This window comes from Zingiber officinale, chromosome 7A (assembly GCF_018446385.1).
Source record: "Zingiber officinale cultivar Zhangliang chromosome 7A, Zo_v1.1, whole genome shotgun sequence".
In the NCBI taxonomy this organism is placed as follows: domain Eukaryota; kingdom Viridiplantae; phylum Streptophyta; class Magnoliopsida; order Zingiberales; family Zingiberaceae; genus Zingiber; species Zingiber officinale.
Window position 1 is genome coordinate 80,249,150 of NC_055998.1, and position 9,739 is coordinate 80,258,888.

A 9,739-nucleotide genomic window follows, 5' to 3' on the forward strand; every position below is an offset into this window, starting at 1 on the left:
ATTACCTAGTGGCATGAAGGAAGTTGAGGCTATAGGATTTAGCCTAACTTAAATGTGGTATTGTCAAACATCAAAAAGGGGGAGATTGTTGGTGCAATATCTCTCAGGTCAAGGTTGACCTGGTTGACCAAGCTTGAGTCTTGGTTTGGGTTTTAATGTTTGACAATACAAGACTTCGATGATATGGACAAGTGCAGGTACAGTTGTTCAGTTGGGGAGATTGTTTGGTGCAATTCCCCTCTAATCAAGGTCTGATCAGATTGGTTGAAGAAGAGTCAAGTAGGTCAAGGTTGACCAGATGCTTGACTGGGAAGTCCTAACTTGGAGGTTAGGCAAAGGAAAATCCTAGTGAGTGAAGCTAGGTGAAAGTCCTGGTGAGTGAAGCCAGGCTGAGAGAAAATCCTGGTGAGTGAAGCTAGGCAAAAGGAAAATCCTAGTGAGTGAAGCTAGGTGAAAGTCCTAGTGAGTGAAGCTAGGCAGAAGGAAAATCCTAGTGAGTGAAGCTAGGTGAAAGTCCTAGTGAGTGAAGCTAGGTGAAAGACCAGGTGAGTGAAGCCAGGAAGAAAAGAAGTCCTAGTGAGTGAAACTAGGCAGAAGGGGAATCCTGGTGAGTGAAGCCAGGCACGGGGAAATCTAGATGGGTCAAGGTTGACCAGACATTTGGTGAAAGTCCAAGTAGGTCAAAGGCATTGACCAGATACTTGGCAAGAAGGGAAAAGTCCAAGTAGGTCAAGGGAGTGACCGGATACTTGGCACGATGAGGAAAAGTCCAAATAGGTCAAGGGAGTGACCGGATACTTGACACGATGAGGAAAAGTCCAAGTGGGTCAAAGGGATTGATAAGACACTTGGTGAGGGAGTCCTAGTCGGTCAAGGGTGACCGGATGCTAGGCATGATGAACCAACAGGTCATGGATTGACCGGATGTTGGTTTGGGGGCTTGGGACTTGGTTTTGGGCAAAAACCAGCAGTTGGATCGATCAGCCGATTGATTGGCTGGATCCCAATCGATCGGCCGATCGATTGGGGAGTCCCTGCGAGAAGCCTTCGTCCCAATTGATCAGTGGATAGATTGGGAGGCAGTCGCGAGCGCACAAAAGCCTGCTGGATCGATCAGTGGATCGATCCAGAGGTCATAATCGATCAGTGGATCGATTGGGAAGCTGCGATCTGTCTCGATAAGCCCTGGATCGATCAGCCGATCGATCCAAGTAAATTCCCAGAGCACAGAGGCTGTCACGCCCCAGAGGAGTCCTTACCAAAAAATTTCGGCAGCATCTCCCCTATACGGGTGACAATCTGAGGCATACATACATACAAAATACATCAGCCACATACGGCTGGAATATATATACACAACCACGCAGTTATATAATCAGCCCACTCGGTTGGAATAGAAATAAACACAACCACGAAGTTATATGATATATATTAATTAGCCCACACGGCTGTACTAAAATCAACACAGCGGAAAACACAAACAACGATCACAAAAACACAAAGCAGCTAACTGCAAGCCGGCTCGGCTTGACACAATAATATCAAACCAAATACAAGAGAATACAAATACATAAACAAGTACAAAACCCAAAATACAAATAACGTAAGAAATACCGAATTCATAAGGTCGTCCTCTAATGTGATGTGGAACTGGCGGACAGGATCTTCAGGCGACTCCATAAATACTTTACCTGCTACCTGGTGAAATTACCAATATACGGGGTGGTGAGTATAAAGACTCAGCGGGTAATAGACTGATAGTGCATGAGTATAGTAAATCAAACTATAGATGCAAAGATATACAGTCTCGTATGGAAACAGCAGATACTACAGTGATATCATAATAAGTGTCCATACCTGAAACCATATCCTAGGCTAGTAAGGGAAGGTAGATGTAACAAAGTCCTGCTACAGTACTACTCATAACTACATGGTATCATGAGGTATATACAGTCAATAAAGTAAGTGTTGTCTAAACACATAACACGTATAAATCTCAACCTAAGTAAGCATAACAAAGATAAATAAACAACAGAAAGATAATCTAGCAACAAAGAAGATAGATAAGCAACAACAAAGATAAGTAAACAACTAGATATAATAACAACAACAGACGGATGGTCACCCCACCCACCTTTCTGCACCACGACCCTATATGGTCGAGAGGTCGGATCGATGACAACAGACGACACTCCACCGCCACTACTGAGCGACCGAGTGGATAACAGATAGTAATAGCTACGTCATGACGGGGTCCCCGCCGCTCATGACTCCACCGCCACTACCCACGAGTGGCCGAGCGGAGCACAGACAAAGTAAACTCCATCTACCACTACCCACGAGTGGTCGAGTGCGGCCTCGCCAACGACCTCTCAACCACAAGGAGACACGGTCGTCGATACGCATGCAACGATACGATGCGAATAATGTGGAGGATCGGTGGTCACCAAGGGGGTCGATAGCTAGGCCACCCCAAATCGATTTCTTCTCTACAATACGTTTTCATGCAAGCGGAAATATAGAAACTAAAAACAATGAAACACAAACGAGAATACAAACGCTAACACGCTCGATGTAACGTGGTTCTGAGATTGCTTGCTCCTACTCCACGACGTGTCCTCGAGGTGGACGAGCCCTCGATCCTTTGGTGGATCAGTCCCCGGCAATCTCCGGCTAAAGCTTCTCCTTCCTGGAGCAAACCTCTCACAAGAGTTCTCTTCCTCTTTACAAGATGAACTTAGAGTTAGGAGGAAGAGAGTTGACTTGGAAGCTTTGGGCAAGATCGAAGGTTTACAACGAGTATCGTGAACCCTTCAATGCCCCAAAGCTCCCCTTAACAGAGGAAAGAGTCGATCATCAATCAACTCAAACCCCGACACCACCGATCGTCCATGCACCACGATCGGTGCTAGCTGTTAGCAACACCAACGGTCTCTTTAGAGCCCGCTCGCTAACGGTCGTACTCGGCGACTGGTCTTAGGACCACGATCGTCCCTTAGTCGAAAACACGTAATGTTTCTCAGATTTCAGGAGTTGATCACCGATCGTCCCATTACCACGATCGATCCCAAGACATCACCCTCTCATCCTTTCCCGAGTCGCCAAGTCCTCTTCCTGCCTCGCCCCTCGATGCACCGAGCCCGCGGCCCTCTCCGCCATCCTTCACACCGCCTCAAGTCCACTTCCTTCGGCTCCACTCCATTGCTCCTCGTCCGCGCGGTCCCTCGGATGTCTTCCACACCATCCTTCACCGACTCAACGATCCGAGCCCTTGGATGAGCTTCCCACACTTGGCCGCACCAAGTTCACATGTGTTCCACAAAGTCCTGCAAGACTCAAACACATATCAAATACATATGAAAGCCTAACTTAAACTCTTTGACACACATATCAAAACCTAGGTCGACAATCTCTCCCTTCATGTGTGGCAATATGTTTAAGTTAGGCATAAATAACAACTTTGAAAATTTTGAAGCAATATGTAAACATGAAGCATAAAACCCAAGCTCCCCCTTAACACATGCTCTCAACCTTAATTTTCAAAGATTTTTACACAAGTAGATTTCTAACTTAAACCTACCCAATTCTCCCCCTTTGACACCATCAAAAATGTTGTACCAGACACGTACACATACTATGGTATCAGTTCCAACCAAATTTGAACCAAAAATTTGATTTTAAAAACCAACAGAATGCTGAAAGGCTGGTACCAGTCGACTGGCACAAACTGAACATCAATTTCAGCCTACGGCAGCCAACTTCAGAAATCCATAAAAAATTCCAGAAAATTCGAAAAATCATGAAATTTTGAACACATATTTCTTATAATGTTCTTTAACAAGGAAAAATATGTTTTCATGAAAATTCATCATATTTTTGAAGTTTTGATAAAAAACTCAAACACAAAAAAAATCAATCAAGTTTGTATCAATTTGAAACCTTGTTTTGCAATCATATGTTTCAAAATAGCTAAACCACAGTAAATAAATCATAGAATTGTTTTCAAAACATTTGAAATGTCCAACTATGATCTATGGGCAAGATGTCCATTAATTAAACATTTGCTTTCCCCATAGTTGGCCTATGATCACTAAACATTGATACACTTCATAACTCATCAAAATGCTATAAGCATAAGTGAATTACTTGTATCATCCTAATATCTCACATTCATGGTTAGAAAATAATACAAATCATTGTGAGATAAAGGTAACCTCTACTTAGCCCTCTTGATCATAAATCTCTATCAAGGCTAAGCCCTCCCCCTTAAGGTCTCAAGTCAACCATATAGGAAAAATTTGAATTATTGACTTCCATGGTTGACTTGCCATAAAATCCTCTAACCCTTGAGGATTGATTTTGGTACCCAATAGAAATTCTTTCTAATTGGGTTGACCAAGTACTCTTTGGGGATCCATTTCCTATCTATGGTCTTTGTTTTGGATTGCCCCCTAGCAAGTAGACAATGATAGGTCTTTTCATTATTTTGTTCATTGTATCCTATCCCATTTTTCTTAAAACTTGCCCTTTGGCTCCCAATGATCATATTTAGGGTTTTAGAGCCAATTTCAAATTTCCTAAGGGCATTGGTAAGATATTCTATCTTTTCCCTTAATTCCCTATTTTCTTCTTCTAAACATGATACATTTGAACTTGAGGAAGAAGGAACATGCTTATTGTAATCCTTAGAGCACATGGATTCTAATTTTTCTTCAAGCATGCTAATATCATGTTTCAAAGACTTGTTTTTCCTTTTTACCTTGAACAAGTCATCATTTGTGCTTGAAATAATTTTAATTAAAATATGAGGAGGAAGATTATGTACCTCACTTACCGAGAAGTCCGAATCCGATGATTGACCTCCACCTTCACTTGAGCTCCCCTCTTCATCTTCACTTGAACTCCTTCTTTCTTCTTGTTCAGATGAGGTGGAAGCTACATCATCAATCCCCATGAGAGCAAAATTGATTATGTGATGCTCTTCTTCCTCCGATGATGATGAAGGATCATCCCATGTTGCTTTTAGGTTTTGAGCCTTCTTCCCCTTTTCTTTTGTCTTCTCCTTCTTCTTCTTCCCTTCCTTCTTTTTCAAGAGAGGACAATCATCTCTTATGTGTCCTTCTCCTTGGCAATTGTAGCAAATTATCTTCCTTGTCCTACTTTTACTTCTCGAGCTTTTCCTAGCATGAGATTTGTTAGAAGAAAAAGATTTAAACGCCTTTCTCATCTTCCTTACCATATATGCCTCTTGATCGCTATCCATTGAGGCACTTGATTCTTCGGAGTCGGAAGATGATGGTGATGAAGATTTCTTCTTCTTTCCCTTTCCCTTGTTTGCCACAAGGGCTACTCCTCTTGATCTATGTGCTTCTTCATCTAATCCTTCAACTCTTGTTTCATGGAGCTCCATTCTTGAGAAGAGTTCATCTAGAGAGGATTTCTCTAGGTCCTTTGATATGTAGTATGAATCTACAATGGAGCTCCAAGTTGTGGTTCTTGGGAAAGCATTTAGGGCTTTTGTCATCATGTCTCGATTTGAGAGTGTCTCACCTACACTTGTTAGTCCATTAATAATTTCTTTAATTCTAGAATGTAAAGTTGATACCTTTTCTCCTTTCTCAAGCTTGATATTGTTGAGTTGAGTTCGAAGGAGGTCTCTTCTTGCCAATTTTGCTTCCGATGTCCCTTCGTGAAGCTCCACTAGCTTTTCCCATAATTCCTTGGCGCTTGAGTAGCTTCCAACCCTTGTTATTTCTTGTTGGGGAAGAACATTATGTAGATGATGGATTGCCTTGGCATTTGCTAGATGCTCTTCTTTTTGCCTTTTGGTCCATCTTGTTATGTCGATTGTCTCATTGTGTTCATCCTTGGGCTCTTCAAAACCACTCCTCATGATTAGCATAATGTCAAAATCGGTATTAAAGAATACCTCCATTCTCCTCTTCCACCAAGAGAAGTCTCCTTCGAATTTGGGTGGATGAATGTTTGAGCCGGCCATTTGATGATGTTGTTCTTCTTGGCGATTAGTCCGTCAAGAGCTCTTGCTCGATACCAATTGTTGGAGGATCAGGGGGGGTTGGATAGCTAGGCCACCCCAAATCGATTTCTTCTCTACAATACGTTAGTTTGCGCAAGCGGAAATATAGAAACCAAAACAATGAAACACAAACGAGAATACAAACGCTAACACGCTCGATGTAACGTGGTTCGGAGATTGCTTGCTCCTACTCCACGACGTGTCCTTGAGGTGGACGAGCCCTTGATCCTTTGGTGGATCAGTCCCCGGCAATCTCCGGCTAAAGCTTCTCCTTCTCGGTGGAGCAAACCTCTCACAAGAGTTCTCTTCCTCTTTACAAGATGAAACTTAGGGTTAGAAGGAAGAGAGTTGACTTGGAAGCTTTGGGCAAGAATCTGAAGGTTTACAATGAGTATCGAACCCTTCAATGCCCCAAAGCTCCCCTTAAATAAGAGGAAAGAGTTGATCATCAATCAACTCAAACCCCGACACCAATGATCGTCCATGCACCACCGATCGTGCTAGCTTAGGCAACACCAACGTCTCTTTAGAGCCCGTCCGCCAACGGTCATGTACCGCCGATCGGTCTTAGGACCAATGATCGTCCCCTTAGTCGAAAAGCACGTAATGTTTCAGCATTCATGAGTTGATCACCGATCGTCCCATTACCACGATCGATCCCAAGACATCTACCCTCTCATCCTTTCCCGAGTCGCCAAGTCTCTCTCCTCGCCCCTCGATGCACCCGAGCCCGGCTCCTCCGTGCCATCCTTCACGCTGCCTTGAAGTCCACTTCCTTCGGCTCCACTCCATTACTCCTCGTCCGCGCGGTCCCTCGGATGTCTTCCACACCATCCTTCACCGACTCAACGATCCGAGCCCTTGGATGAGCTTCCCACACTTGGCCGCACCAAGTTCACATGTGTTCCACAAAGTCCTGCAAGACTCAAACACATATCAAATACATATGAAAGCCTAACTTAAACTCTTTGACACACACATCAAAACCTAGGTCGATTGCACCAACATAATGCAGCAGTCATCATATATATATATAAATAGAAAACAGGTATGCTACATGAAGCCAGCATGCTCAGCAAGGTGTGTAAATAAACAGGCAATCAAAGCAGGTAAACATGGTATCAGGTGTCCATATATCCAATACCTACTATCTAATGTCTGGTATCTGGTATCCAATACCTAGTACTATAGTATCTGTTAAATATCATCGATAGCAACGAGAGACTGTATAGATACAGAAACGAGCAGCTCCAAGATTGAGTGGAAGTATTAAGCGCAGGAAAAATAAGAGTGGAGTCAAGATAGATACAGTAACTATCTGAACATAAAGCTCATGCACTAGGATCAAAATACTAAAGAGGTAAAGCAAGAAGTACCCACCTTTAATGATAGACCGTAGTTGAACTATCTCCACATCAGAACACTTGTCTCGTATCAGTGTCCTGCAACAAATCATACTATTACATCCAAATCCCTTAATACATTAACTAGCTACCTAAATCCAAATGCAAACTTAATTAATCATATCAGTCAATTGATTCAATAATCCTCAATCAACCACAAGTCGTCATTTAAAACTTAACTATTCCCTTCCAATTCATCAACACTAATCCTCATTAGTTGAACAACTAGTCATCACCCTAATCAAATCCAAGCTTAACAATTAAGCACAATTCATTATCTGTTCAGATTTAGTTTTTTGTTACCTCAATTCCAGATCTGCAGCAGCTTCTCGGTGAAGGAGCCAAATGCAACCAATGGCTGGTGGAGACTATCACAATGGCATGATCAGTATAGGCACCATCGTGTGAAAGAGTGGCATAACCATGATCCGTGCGACCTCGGGCCGACAACTTGGTAGCAGAGGAGCCTACTGAGCTTGGTTCCTCACAAGTACCACTGATCCAAGAACTACCCATGGAAGATGGTAACCGATGACGACATTGACGACACGAACAGAGACCACAAAAGGAACTAAGCATTTCATCAAACATAGGATCTGCACAACCAATATGACTAATTAAGCAATACATCAACACAACAGAAATGTTGACAAGAACGTCCTAGACCCAACCAACCTTAGCAACTCATCCGTGATGGCAAGGTGTGTGATCGGAAGGAAGTGCAAAGATGGCGAGCTTGCTGGGACAAAGGTTGTGGTACCACTCCAGTGAAGGGATCCGTGTGATAGGGGAAGAGTTCTATGGCTCCGCAGCAGGGATCCCTCCAGTGGCAACCTCCTTTAGTTTGCCCGATCCTCAAGCTAAGAAGAGAACAAACCCATCTTCCTTTGTGTCGAAACTCCCTTCGGTGGCAGTGGCACCCGACGATAAGGTGGCGTCGGGTAGCGATCAAGTGAACGGCGGTAGCAATTCTAGGGCACGGAGAAGATGAATCGATGGTCAGCGTCGACAGATCAAGAGCCGGCATCAGCGATGGGTGGCGAGTGGTGCAACATCAAGCGTCGGCAGAGACGATACTGAGAGAGAGGAGAACTCAACGCCAATGGGAGATGGACCCCAAAACCTACGACTCCTCCACAATCAACTGCGTTGCCGATCCATTCTCAAGCAAAATACACATCGGCTTGGGGAGGAGGGGAGAGGGCGATGGCCGGTTCAGAACTCGAGTGGTCGGTGCCGGTGATGAGAAGGTCGTCGGCGTCGATCTAGCGAAAGAGAGGGAGAATTGGGAGTCGGCGAGAGAAGGAAGGGAGGAAGGGTTCGAGCGGATGAAAAGAGAAGAAGGAAAAAATAATATGTTTTATAATTGTAACTTAGGCTTAGATTAATTAAATCTTAAGTTAATTTCTCAATCAACTCCCACTTTTGGGTATTTTAAATGGGCTTCCACTTAGTTCACAAATTCATCCACTTAAACTCGTCATACGAGCTCCGAAAAATTCCCAGAAAATTCCTATAAATCCTTAAAAATTCCAATAAGATTATTTGTCCAATAACCTTATTATTTAAATATTATTTGGGTACCATATTTTACATTCTCCCACACTAATAAAAATTTGGTCCCCAAATTTACTGCTCAACTCAGGGATCCACATCTAAGTGTAACAATCCAACAACATACTCATATACCACTCCATCCACGTATCATAACAAATCTCCAACTGTCAAAGATGACTCTGTGGGTTATGAGCTCATCCTGCTTCCGTTACTCACACACTACTGTCTAACCAACGGTAGGTAAATCAATTTCATCTGAAATTCATAATCCCCTATCAACAGATCCTCAAACATCTATATAAAGCGCTAAAACTATCCATCTGTCTGAGAGTGGAAAGCTATATCACAACAAATCTCAATACTCATAACCTACTGTAAACACTACTAGAGCCACGATGTCGATCACGAATCTCCCTTTGGTACAATACTCAGAGATATACCCTAAAATCCCGTGATCTCTCTACAGTATAATCCAGCTAATCGATCCAATAAATCCATCCTACAAATCAATAGCTAGAGAACAAATTCATCAACTAATCACTGATTTCCCAACGCCTCGTATCCTCTTTGTGTCTTGGTAATCCCACAATAAAGTCCATTATAACTTGCGCTCAACTCCATTCCAGTATCCGAACCTACTGAAATAATCTTACTAACCTTCGATGTTCAGCCTCCACTTGCTGACATACTAGATATCAAACTACAAAGTCCGCGATGTCTTTTTCTTGTCATTCAACCAATA

The 9,739-nt window shown here is 43.0% G+C and overlaps 1 long non-coding RNA gene across 1 annotated transcript; it reads right to left on the reverse strand.

The window, feature by feature from the left end:
* Positions 1–1,507: 1,507 nt before the first annotated feature.
* On the reverse strand, positions 1,508–8,761 carry LOC122000208. Its single transcript, XR_006117021.1, has 4 exons — positions 8,116–8,761; positions 7,744–8,036; positions 7,418–7,479; positions 1,508–1,698 (listed from the first exon to the last, which is right to left on the reverse strand). It is a non-coding gene; the product is annotated as an uncharacterized LOC122000208 (long non-coding RNA).
* Between the last annotated feature and the right edge of the window lie 978 nt (positions 8,762–9,739).